Consider the following 13,511-nt stretch of genomic DNA (forward strand, 5'->3'; position numbering starts at 1 on the left):
GTCCCGCAAAGGCGAAACGCCGTTTAAACGAAAGATGGACGGAAAGGAAGGATACGCCTCGCATCTGCCTGACGCGAGGACTCGGCCGTGAGCAGTCGAGCAAAACGAGCAAGCCGATCGCCCCTGATCGACTGCCCGGCGAAACTCGACAACGAAAGGGTTTTAGCGAGCGGTCGCCAGACACGGTGCCTGGTTTTATTTCAACGGAGCCAGTAAACTATTGTAATTCCTCCTAAGAGACGGCGCGCAATTGGGGCCGCTCCGGAGCGGACCCGATCACCGGCCGCGCCGCGATTGGCGGAGACCGGACGGCGGAGGTTCGAGCCTAGCTGCGGCGCCACGCCCCCTCGGCCGTCGCCTCGCCGCTATTGGCCGGCCACCCGGGTCCCCTAGGGCCCCCTGCGTCCTTTGCTCCCCTCCCTCCTCGCCCTTGCCACCTCCTAGCCGAACGACCACCCCACCACCTCGCACAAGTAACCCCTTCTATTTCTTCTCGTACTTTCCTTTCGATTTGGTTGACTTTGAAACTCCGCGGCCAGGGCTTTGGCCTCGCGCTCGCTTGTTCCACAGCCTTTCTCTTTCCGTGCGTTCATCATCATTATCCTGGTCGTCATTATTTTCGTGTCTACGCTCGGCTTGCACCGCCTCGGTCACGTGACCGTCGTTATTTTCACCGTAATTATCCGCGTCCCATCGGGAAAAAAACACCGTCTCCCCCCTGGACTTTCGAGGCATCGATATTTTGTCCCGACGAATCGTGTAGCGGAGCTTCTATTCGTTGATCATCCTCCTGACACCGGGAAAGACGTCGCGGGGCCGTCTTTGGACGTAATTGCGATCCGTGAAATGTTCATGTATGTATCCACCTTGTTAAAGGCTAGGGAAAACGAGCACGTGAAACTGCCGGCGGAGCGTTAACCTTTCCAATACGTGTTTACAGGGATCGCTGATGCTGGATTCGTGGAATTATTTCGTTGATTTGAATGGCCGAAATTTTTACACAGGGTTTTCTTAGCCGATGATTTGGGCTTCTTAGGGTGCGGACGTCGCGTGAGCGCGGTGTAAGAGAGTATGTAAATTGGATGATATGGAAGAATCTGATTAGTTAGGAACAAACATATTTCGCAGGCTCTTTATTACTTAATTAGACGCTTTCTACAAATGTACACTGAATTCTCTTTTTACTCGATGGATACTTTCGGCGTGAAAGAATGTTTATCTATGGAAAAATAAAGATTGGTTCTAGACCTTTTCTAATTCAGATGATCGAATTACATCAAAATCGTGTAGAAAGAGAATTTAGTAGGATAAAACAACGTGAATTCTTATTTCAAGACCTCTATTATTTGCTTCTGTTAGTTTTCAATAAGAAAATGTAGAGAATTTTGGTACAATGAATTTTTGAAGTTTCTTATAAAGTGGTGCGTGATTTGTATAAGAATCGTATAAGAAAATTCAACAAAGTTCACTTCGGACAACTTAATTATGTTTAAACAATACCAATGACTCCAACAAATTGTTGAATTTCTTATTGCGTTTATTCTTGGAATAACAGAATAATATAATTCGAATGTTTCGTTTAACGTTTGAGCACCAAACAGTGCGATCGCCTAAACGCGTCAGACTATTGGTTCGTAGAATCAAATGAAGTTTATTTATTCGTCTTCCTAATAATTCAATTTCTGAGCTGAAACGAAAGAAACGCGATCGCGTCGCTTAACATTTTTCGACCGGTTTTTTAACAGACCCGTGGCACTCGTACGCTTAAAAACACTGTCGGACATGCCTATAAGGAGCAATCGGTAACGGAATAGACGCGATAAACAAGTCGTTCACAGTTACGTAGATTTTCGCAAATATTCACAATTACTGCAATACAATTAATCTAATGGTCAGCGTACGAGGACTTTCTGAATTCTTTCGGTAACTTACTCCTTTTTTATTAGATGGATTATGAACCGGACGGACATCAATTTCGCATCAGGAATTACGTCCCATCCTGTGTACGTGTATTTAGGTCAAATTATATATCAATAAAATATTTCAGTGACATCAACAAAGATAATTATGATCGTCCAATTACACGACGACGCATCGTGTACACGGTCTCATCCCGGGACGAACAAATTCAGTGAATTCCCAATGGACGTCATTTCCGTAGCACCGGGAAGAAGTTGAGGTCTCTCGAATCGCAGCTGCGGAAACATTTTTCTTGCGTATCCTGCACAGGATGGATCGCGTACATCGTTTGTTTTCTCCCGACGTTCATCCTTTCATCCCATTTTACTTAAGCGGGTAATTGTAATTAATTACTAAAAAGTCTAATTACTAAAAGAAGAAAGAAGCCGGAGCTTAACACTTCGTCGGCATCTACAATTAGCGTTTTTCAGGAACTTTATCGGGCGCCGATCAAATTATGGCTCTTAACTTTACGCGTGTATCATTCGTATTCGAAAGAACTTTAACCCTTTCGGTCCAGAATGGCACACACAGATACCACGAACATTGTAGGTAGACCAAATTTTTAAAAACTCGAAAATCTTCGTTTTACAAGTAAAACACTGAACAATGAGAAATACCCCAAATCTCGAGTGAATCGGATATTTCTCATTTCTTCAGTTTTTTGCTTATGAAACGAAGATTTTTGAGTTATTAAACATTCTTTTTACTGATGACAATATTCGTTCTGAGTTTTTACTACTAGTTTTTCGCTGTTAAATCTGAACCGGTTCGATTCGTCTCGATTTACTCTGTCGGAAAGCCAGAAAACGCCTAAATAAAGAATAATTGTACCACGCGGGGATCTTTGCTTATGGCTGACAGCTTAAGTGGTAACCAGCTGTTAGTACATGTGTTTTGGTTAAGATTTTTTGTCGCAAAATTCATGTTCAAAAATAATACATATTCAGGGTCGAAAGGGTTAAAGATTTATTTCTCAACTGTAATCGACGTAAGTTCCTTATTATGAAAAATTTCTTTAAAAGAGGAGAAAAATTCTAGGCACATTTCATGTTCACGTTTGCTCTAAAGTATAATAATAATAGATTTAATCTTCGTAATCTTTTACAGTGTAGTATTTTAAATAACAAATTTCCATTGTCATTTCCGACATGACATACGGATGCAAAGGGTTAAAATTCTAATTTCCATTTACATAAGCAAAAATCTCGTGTAATAACAGTAGAACAAAACGCAGCTTAAGCCTCCATAAACCAGTGTCAAAATTCGAGAGCATTCATTGCCCCTCGGTAAAAAAATCCAAACTACTTACACCGTACGCCTCGAACGGTCGCGAACGCGGAAGCGGCGATAGCCCAAGGGGTTAAAATCCCTTGTGTACCTACTTAAAATCAGCGAGACAGCAGCACGGCTGGCTGCCTTCCGTTCGCCGTGGTGAACGTCTCTGGAGGCAGTGCGCCTCCTTTTTTCCTTTTATTCGTGCAAATTCACCTCGCGGCGGCCATTGCACGAGTCGTTGCGCCCATAAATTTTTAAAACGAAAACATCGTACCCCACGAGTAACACGCGCCTCGGGAATTATTGCGCAGCTTGAAACGTGCTGCTGCTAATTTTTCCCCACCTCCTCTCCGCCCCGACCCATTTCCACCACCCACCTCCCCCCGCGTCCCTTCGCCGTCCCTTTTCGCGTTGCTCTTTATTCTCGTTTCGTCCCGTTGTCCTCGCTCCTGGCGGAATACGCGAGCGTACTCTGGTCCTGCTCCTCGCCGCGCCGTCGAAACCTTCGTTAAATTTTTTATGGGGCCGGCGGTTGCATTTACGCGTGCCCCGTGGCCCCCACGCCATGGGAGAAAGCGACTTCTCTCGCCGATTCGTCTCTCCGCGTCCCGAAATTCCCCTAATTGATCGAACGGGCGGCGCTGCAAATTGAAACACGGGTTCACGCGACACCCGTCAAACCTCGGTGATTGAGTCCCCGAAGAGAGGACATCTTCCGATCCTTGCTTTACGAGGCTGCACCAGAGTTGACGCGGAGATTTCACGTTGAATTTAACGCTTACCACCTGACCACGCGTCACGGCGTTTTTCTTGTGTGCTCGAGGCAAAGCGAAGCTTTTTATCCGGAAAACATTGCGACTTAATTGACGATGTATAAAGTAAAATATGCTTAATGTAATATATTATAATTTGATATTCTGTACACTTGTTAATCCTTTGGGATCCAACGTCGAGTTTGACATAACATTCTCTTGCAGCAGGTCCATCGTCGAGTAGGGCTCGACATAGTTTTTGAATTTGAAAATTATAATTACTTCAATTATTTCTGTATGTTATTTTACAATTGTAGGATTTACGTATTTTTATTGCGAGGTAAATTTTATTTACTTCTGCGCTGCATTGCACCGTGTCATTGCTAGTTGTTGATGTATTAGTATCTCATTCTTGCCAAAAGTTTTAGTGTTTATGCTAGTAAACTTGCATTTTTATAATATTTTTGTTGTTTTCGTAACATAAATACATATAGTTCGTTTTTTCAAGAAAAAAGTTATAAATATATAAAAGACAAATTTTAAACTGCATTAATTTATATTAAAGCAATCAGTAAAGGTTTTCAATTGTTTTCCAACTAATTTGATACTCCATCCTTATAACTTTATTAAAACCGCGACAAAGTTCTTAGGTATATAATGAACCAATAAAACTCAAAAATTAATTTAAACCGCGAGTTCAGTCGATTTGTTTTCCGTGCATCAAAACAGAATCAGTTTACATGAAACGATTCCATTAAGAATTTGGCGTATTTCATATAACTTTACGAAAGATATAAAGAATTGCCTGCACGTCTGATAAACTACTGAAAATGCGCATCGTAAACGCTATCCGAAGACGTATGCGGTCCACGGTCGTTCGCGGAATTTATAGCAACATCTGAATGAACGCTGAATCCGCGCGGAAGTTCTTAAAGGCGGTATGATAACATCGATGCCATTAATTCGGACTCGATAACAGCAAGATTTAGGGCTAAATGAAATGAACTCGCTCGCCGGATGTGTACCAATATACGGTGCGCCGCGATCGGATGTACAGTTACCTTTAATAGGCACCAATAAACGATTCGACGTATTGACTGTCGAGAAATTGTTACTCGACATTTTTATCCCGAGCAGCTTCGTTAGTTTCGCGTGTTGCCCTTAATGCGACCATTAAAGCGTCTCATTCGCGACGTCTGGGATCACGTGTAATTCAAAAGGGTGCAATTTCTTTCGGCGCACGGAAGCTCGACACGAGATGTTAAGAATTCCGGGGTACAGGGTGCACGCCGGGTAATTTGCCGTGCGACCGTACAGTCGAAATTTATTACTTAATGTCGTGTTTAGTCGTTTTAATAAAAATAATAATGCTCCGCGCGGAACTTTACATTTTGTGTCCTTTTAAAAAATGTATCTTATTCATTGTGGACTGAACTGGAAAATCTTCGTTTTACGAAGAAACTGAAAAATGAGAAACATCCGATTGACTCCGGAATTTGAAAGGATTAATGTTCTCTGGATTATTATTAATTCGTTGTTTTGTATTATTTATGAAATCAGTGGTAAGGTGTGCATAAATTTACATAGAAGTGGATATTTAATTTTTTGGATGGTTCTTAACTGACATAGCAATTTTCTTTATTTCAATAATTATGTCTTACTTCAATGAAGTTTATAGTGAAATTTATTTTATTTTGTTAGGTTTTAAGGATTATTGTTATTGTACTTATCTATAATTTTTTGTTTAATAGGAATATGCTGTGCTGTTATTCGTGCTGCTAGTAAGGGTGAGTAATGAATTAATATTGTTACATGTATGGTTATATTTCCGTTATTATTATTGCCGATAGATTTACACTAAGTTAACAGTTACTTTTAATTATTGATGAATATTTATTATACTATATTTGGTTTCCGATTTTGTTATATTCTTTCGCAACATTTACTCATTTCATCTCAGAAATTGCACATGAAACATTAATATTTTCTAAGAAATTTCGGAAGAAAAGGAAGATATTAACATTAAAACTACGGAGCAGATAAATTGACTTTTCGAAATTCCTTTGTAAACACTTCAAGAGTGCATCCGTTGAGTCTTCAATTGATTTACCATTCAGTTTGCCTATTGCTAAATCAATTTTTCAAACAATTTCTCAGAGAAACATCCGTTATATTTTTAATATTCGCGTAATGAAGAAATCAGGAAATGAGTCATTTTGACCCGTCTGGTAGTTTTAAAATTTGCTATTTAAAATACCATACTGTAAAATAATACAAAAATTAAATCTTATAATAATAATAAGAAATAAAAAAAATATAAAACGTTGAATTCCACCGCTGTAAATTACTTTCATTCATTTTCGTAAAAATAAATACAAGTTCACGGCTGATAACATTTAAAATAAGTGCGAAGTGTTAAAAACTATCTTTCGTCGTAAACGTTCGAATTTGCCGTGATATTTAAATTTCATGTTCCGAGCGCCGCCATCTTCGACGACCCGAAGTTGTTCGTCTGTAATCGAACGTGTCCGTTGCCCTAAAAAGGTATTCCTCCACAGTCAGTCCGCAGGTAATGATTCTTTATTACGGAACCTCCAATCGCGTCGATGACGGTGACGAGATGCTCGCAGATGTTCGTTATCACAAAGTTGAAACGTCCGTCGCGCCGCAAATTGGCCGCACTTTTCTTGAATATCAAGCAGCACCGGTTTGCCCTCCCCTGTCCCGCGACTATCCATTAGAATGTGTAAGTGGTGAATTAATGCACGTTAAAATGATTTATGCGACCGTCAATTAGCCCTGCGCGGACAATGCAGTCGATCGAACGCCAACAGTGCAGTGCATTTAAAATATAATTTCCGCGGTGTTCTTCTCCCCTTCCTTATTCTCCTCTTTTCCCCGTATTTTTTCGTTTTTTTTATCCGATCGTGCTTACCGGAACCTTTATCCGTAGCCAGAAGAAAACGCACATGTACTGTAGGGAGATCATTTGTTGGCTACGCTGAGAAATTCAATTGATCGATCAATTTTCAGTTTTTCCTACTCAATTCCCTATTATTTCCTAATTCCTATTATTTTCGGTCACTGATCTACTGGTCGTCAGTACGGTTACAAGTGACCAATCAAAACTGTGGAACTATAATTTAAAACCACACTTCTTGCCCCTGTGTCTATCCGCTAGAGAAATCATCTCACAACCGGACGAAAGCGCATAAGAAAAAAGCGTATGATGTAAAATGTGCACAATGTAAAATATGCATAATCTGTGTATATGTGTAGTCTATTTTTAAAGTGATATAAATCCATTTTTGGGGAAAAATGAGTTAATGGTAGTTTTAGTGAGATATATGCCCTCTTTTTATATTCACACAATCAACGACATAAGATATCCTCATAAATTAATCTACAAAAGTTCAACTGTAAAATTCTGTCGCAAAAATGTTTCCTTTGGAAGCGGAATAAGTCCATTTGTAGCTAAAAAATCGTTGATTTTCTTTAACAATTTTATTATTGCATTATAAAATTTAACGAGTTTATGATTTTATAAACACTACCTGCATTGATTGATGTTTGCCAATTAACAAAATGCCAATATATTAATGACAAAGTCACACAGGACTATAGAGGATTAAGTCAATAAAAATTGAAAAACTCTTTATTTCTCAAAATCTCAAAATTTTTGCATCAAGGTGATATGTACAGATAGATTTATAGGTTATGCGTTCTCTACATTGTGCATTCTTCTGTGCGCGTTCTTCATTTACGATTTTTCCGACCGTCACAGCTATTCCCATGGAGAACGCGCGTTCGCCTATTTATTTATGGGGGTTCGTCGAACGGTTTCTGAAAACATTAGCTGCATACGACACGCGCTCGCCGCTGTAATTTAATAACTGGTTTCGATTTTTTGCCGGGGACCTTTCGCCCTAATCGGTGACATTTATGGCTGATCCGCGCGCGTCGTTAATAGCGCGTATTCTCGTAAAATCGCCCGATGAATTTATTGAACTCGGCCGTTGTTGCATGGTAATAGATGCTCGTTAATTAAAAGTCGATTTCGCTCAGCCTATTTCGTGCCGCGTCTTTCCTCGATATTAATATTCCCGATGGAACCTATCGGAGTGGCATCTGCCGATTTTTATGAAACTTTGAGTGTAGCTTTTAATGAAATATTCGTCGGCCGTCTTAACTGGCGGCTGTCATTCTTATTGAAGGGACGAGGACAGCCTTCGGAGTTGCGACCGGGAAAATGCGGTCGGCCGAATATTCTGGTAATTAATGGAGGTGGGAAGAGTCGAAGATCAATTTTCGGGTTGTACTGTGACAGTTATGATTTAAAATGTAATAGAAATTTATTACCGTTGATTACAAGCTCGGAAACTGTGTTCTGCGAAAAATGCGGAAAAGTTCAGGTGTAATCGTTCCCATCGGAGATTGTGGAATTTATCGTTTAAAAATCTTATAGGAAACGATTTTGAATACATTTAAATACATACCTTATCCAAAAGTACATTTTCTCATTTACAGTGTTCCATTTTCTGTAGTTTTCAAGAGAGCTACCTTATTTGCTGTAGTTTTAACCGCTATTTTTAATTTGTATGCGAAGTTTGAACTCTTTTTAGCTAAAAAGTTTCTAAAAATATTATTTTTTTACTATTTTTCACCGTAGAGTTAACTTCTTGCTGAAGACGATTCTTTGAAATATGCAAAACCTTCAGCAGATGAAGCTAAATTATATATTAATTGAATCATTAAATCAGTTGTGATTGAAATGTCGACATTCGCCCGTAAAGGGTTAATCATTACTTTATTTTCCCTATTTGTGCATTGAAAGCTTCACACCTTTAAATCACAAATAACTTTCTTCTTATTTCCATCAAACTTTATTTACCTTTTTTTAGAAGTAAATTTCAGAAACTACAAATTTTCATTTTTTTTAACAATTACATTAACATCTTCATAAACAATTTATATAATAGTTTCGACACCAACTATTTTCACTTTTACCAATTGAAAAATATATGCACATCATACTTTTCTAAAGAAAATGTACTTAACACCAGATCTCGGAAAATCGGGATTCGAAAAATAGACAATCAAGCATTCGTGCAATTGCATCAATAAAAATCGACATAAACGTTTAACAAATAATGTTTACAAAATTCAATGTGCGCCGAATTGCCGCATTCCGTAAATCTAGAGTTAATTGTTGCGAATTGAACATCGTTTCACGCGAACAGACGAATTGCGCGTCTGCAATCACCCGTTGACCCGTATTCGCAGCCAATTATTTTCACTAGTAAACGCAGGATACGAGATGAATAGTGTGACCGGGCCGCGCAGCGGCAGAATAAGGGCATTACCACGTCACACGCCATTATCGGGCGCGTCAGCGAACGATGAAAAGGATTACGAGCCGCCGGCGCCGATTTAACGTGTGTCACCTGCGGGAGTAAACTTCCGACCGAACCAATTTCCGGTGCGCGTTGTACCACGCGCGCTGATTCCTTTGTTGCCCGAGCATAAAACACGAAACACGGAATCGCGTTGGGAAAAAAACGCAGTCGAGCTGCTCCGGCCTCGTGATGCTTTCAGCGTTAACACTAACCGTTAATTATCCCATTTTCTACAAATTGATTAAAACAAAAGAATGGAATTATACAAAATAATAATATTAATATTCCTAATAAATGTTTATTATTTTAAAAAATAACTCCTATAATTAAAATAATTATAAATAATCATTCATTCATATCCAAATTTGATAATAATAAATAAAAATGTAAAAATTTGTATTAAATCAAAATATCAGTATCGCCTAATATTATCATATTTCTTATGATTAATTATGAAAGAAAATATAGATGTCAAATATTTTTGTACAAAACTAACTCAATTGTCATGAAATAAGTATACTATTTCTGTTCATTTTTATTTATAATTTTTCTAGTGCGATATTTTCAATTGAAAAGTACACTATCGCACGAGGTTCTACGTTAGATTGGAAATAGTTGAAGTACAGGAAAAGTATCGGAAAATGAATCGATACTCGCGTTGGGGTTCATCCCTCGTCGTGTCCATGCTACCCTGCTACAACGTCGCGTCACTTACCGACGGCAAGCTTCGAAAGCTCGGAGCTTCCTTGAGACATTCTACGGAAATGGTCGATCTAACGTTCTGCGACCCTGATAGAATAGAGAAGGTGGAAAGCTCCACTAACTTTTGAAATGGGTCGCTACACGCGCAGACACATGTTCAGGGTGAGTTCTGAATCAGGTATCGCAGTATTGGAGGTAGTTTTGATAATTTAACGGAAACATGCTTCGAAGGAAAATTCGTGGGTACCAAGTAAACAATTTTTGGCTGTAAAAAGTACCAATGAAGCTACTTTTCTTCTTTAAAAATCAAGGGCTGTTCAAATAATCTTTTCATATTCTTAAGCCACGTTAAAACTCAGAATTAGTTACCTAATTTACGGTATCATCTTACTTATTCTAATAATAACTCGATCTATGGGGATCCAGAGTAAGAAAATTTGTAGGGAATTTTACTGTTTAGAGGCATATTCATTGGGTGTGTACTCTTCAATGATTTTACATCATTGAAAATTATTTAGTCAATCCTCTCAATTTTTTGAAATCTTTAAAATATAGATGTACGTTTACATTAATGAAAATTAATAGTGTTTACACATTGCTTTCGTCGGAAGGAAACTTATAGTCTAAATCAATTTTTCTGGATCAAGATTCAAAGTATAACCCCATCACGTTGGAAGTGTTCTCGATTTTTCACTGCGAAACTTGCATCATCGTGACTGTATTCAACAGTAACTCAATAGATCACCTTGCTAATTGGTCCGAAAACATTCAACCCTTCGAGGATAATTATACCATTGGCTACATCAAATCTATACATTTAAAATCAAAAGTTATATTGACAGAATCTACTATCTAATTTCTAAACTATTCAAACAATCTCGTAGACAAAGGGTCAAAGCACTAAAATTCTGCTTATATAAGCTATTCTTTATTAAAGTGGTTTAAACCTATTTTTGGGAAAAATGAATTAACGATAATTTTAGTGAGATACAGATATCGTCTTTTTATATTTATAATTACACAATAAATACGACATCCTCATAAATAAATCCAAAGAAGTTTAACTATAAACTGGTCACAGAAAAATGTTTCCTTTGTAAGTTGAATGAGTCCATTTATTGCTAAAATATCGTTTATTCTCTTTAACAATTGTATTAATTATTATTACATAATAAATTATACGAATTAATTAACGTTTACCAACATTTTTACATTGATTCAAACGCAAACCCTTAATACTTTTAATGTTGTAGGCGCATACGTGTTTTATCTTTCCTTTTGTTTCTACTCCCAAGAAAAATTCAATACTGTTTACCTTTATTTTGTATCCAATAGTTTCACTGCTTACAATGATAACAGGTATAAATAAACTGCTAGTACATGTTACCAAAAAACGGCTCATATATTCGATAACCACATCCCAAACAACCCCATCAAAACTCATCAAAGTAGCTTCTCCAATCAGTCTAACCATCAACCTACCATCTTCATCTTCTCAGCTGGCGCCATTAAATCGATAATCTATCCGCGCAACACGCAGCCGCGGCAGTCGGGGGCGTTCCTAGCAGTGCCAGCCGGGTGGCGCGTCTAAAATTAACCCCGCGGCGTCGCGACGCCGGCCACCTCTCCCAGCTTCATGCTCCCCTATCAGCGTTCCTCGTCGTAACGACGCCCGTCGCGACGCCTCACAGGAGACGTCGGCGATCCTTCCGACGCCTGTTGTTCTCCTGTCTCTGAAGGACGTTGCGGCGCAGCCTCTGACAACGTCCATCCGCTTCTTCCCGTCGAGCCGTCCGCGCGCTGGAAAGCTTCCCGGTCCGTGGAAAGCTCGGTGGAAAGCTCCCCGGTCGACGGTCGACCTCCATCATCCTTGTGCCGCCCTGTTCCGGTGGTACGTCAGACGACGTCTTCCATTTGACGGGCAGCCGCGTCAGACGTCGCCGAGACTGACGTCGACACAGCTCCGGCTCATGTTCCTCGGATAACGCGTCGCGAGCCTAGGGCGCCGCTGAGATTTCTCAGGGGCGCTTTCCTCCGTAGCACCGAGGCTTTTCCTCTTCCAGCGCGTCGACGAAGGACCTTCGGCTGCTTTCGGATTGCACTGGTCGACTTGGGGAACCTTACCTTCTCCTCCGATCCCCTCCGTACGTCACGGGCAACGAGGTCCTGCGGTCATAGCGGTTCCGATGTATCGGCCCGCAGGTTTTTTTCGATTATTTTGGCGAATTCCGATTGGCACGGAGCTTGCACGAGCTTGTTGCTCGTCCGTCGAGTTCCGTTACGCGCAATCAATATCGGGTATGTGTACACGTGTGGCGGGTGGGTTTGTTTGGACCCTTCGCTGTGTGTGTCGCGGCTGTCGCTTGGAAAAATTGTATTTGGGATTCTGTGTTGGTTAGTTCTTTTTTTTTATTCGACTTGAACGGTGTTTCTTTTGTTATTGAGATTTGAGGGGAGTGTTAAGGGAGAATGAGTGTGGAGATTTTGTTTTGCTTTTGGGGAATTTTTGAGTGTAATGTAGGATTATTGAGAGCGATTGTAGAATTGAGCAAGTGTAGGGTTAATTGATGATTGTAGTTGTTGATTGTTGGTTTGGCTTATGAGTAATTTGAGTAGTGAGAATATACTTTCGGAAGTTAATGTGAATATGCATTGTTAAATATTGTCAGAAGATCAGTTTCGAGAATTATTGGATCGTTGTAAGGATGTTAGTCAGTTATCTAGTGTTAATGTTGCTAGTGTTCTCTTGAAAGTCATTTATATAATGCGTTTGTATTTTAATTCGTATAAGTGGTAAATACGAACTCTTGAATTCCTTGACGCAAGGAGTAATGGACTTATACTACTTTTATAGTAAACAGCCTAAGTAGTAAGACACCTAGGCAGCGGAACTTACGAATGGGTCAGACACTGTGTCTGTGCAAGGCGGCATGGCCCGTCGACGAGTTAGACTACTGTAGACTTTCACGTATCCTTGTACGAGAAACAGCACAAGGTAGAATCGATATAAAAATGAAATAAATTTAATTACCTCGAGTTAATAAATATTAACATTTTTCATCTCCGTTTACATTGTATTTTTATATTGAGATTGTTATATTTCGAAACACATTACACATTCTGATAGAGTGTTAATTCAAGATATAGTAGATGGAAATTAAATGCTTCCGTATAATATAACAGCATTTTCTAAAACATGTTGAAATATAATTTCATGTAACTGGTTGCTAAAAATATTAACTTTCCTACTTGTGACATTGATACTGATGTCGATACTATCCGTTATCTTAAATTTCAATATTAATCAGTTGAATATGTATTAATTATTATATTTGGTCATTATTGAACATATTATTGATTTATGAAGTTATTTACATTTCTGTACGAAGAGGATAGCATTTTACGTAGTGAGAACAGTGGAGTA

At 39.3% G+C, this 13,511-nt stretch overlaps 1 protein-coding gene across 6 annotated transcripts in view; it reads left to right on the plus strand.

Annotated features, from left to right (window-relative positions):
- Positions 1 to 13,511, plus strand: part of LOC116428980 (tubulin monoglutamylase TTLL4) — a 262,924-nt gene that overhangs the window by 172,317 nt on the left and 77,096 nt on the right. For 3 of the 6 annotated variants that reach the window (XR_013000067.1, XR_013000068.1, XR_013000069.1), the window contains one exon: positions 5,741 to 5,777. The gene's annotated coding sequence lies outside the window, so the exon portion shown is untranslated. Of the gene's footprint in view, positions 1 to 5,740; positions 5,778 to 13,511 lie in introns of those variants that run through there. The other 3 variants (XM_031981286.2, XM_076373811.1, XM_031981287.2) reach the window with 1 other exon arrangement.

This window comes from Nomia melanderi, chromosome 14 (assembly GCF_051020985.1).
Source record: "Nomia melanderi isolate GNS246 chromosome 14, iyNomMela1, whole genome shotgun sequence".
NCBI classification, from domain to species: Eukaryota; Metazoa; Arthropoda; class Insecta; order Hymenoptera; family Halictidae; genus Nomia; species Nomia melanderi.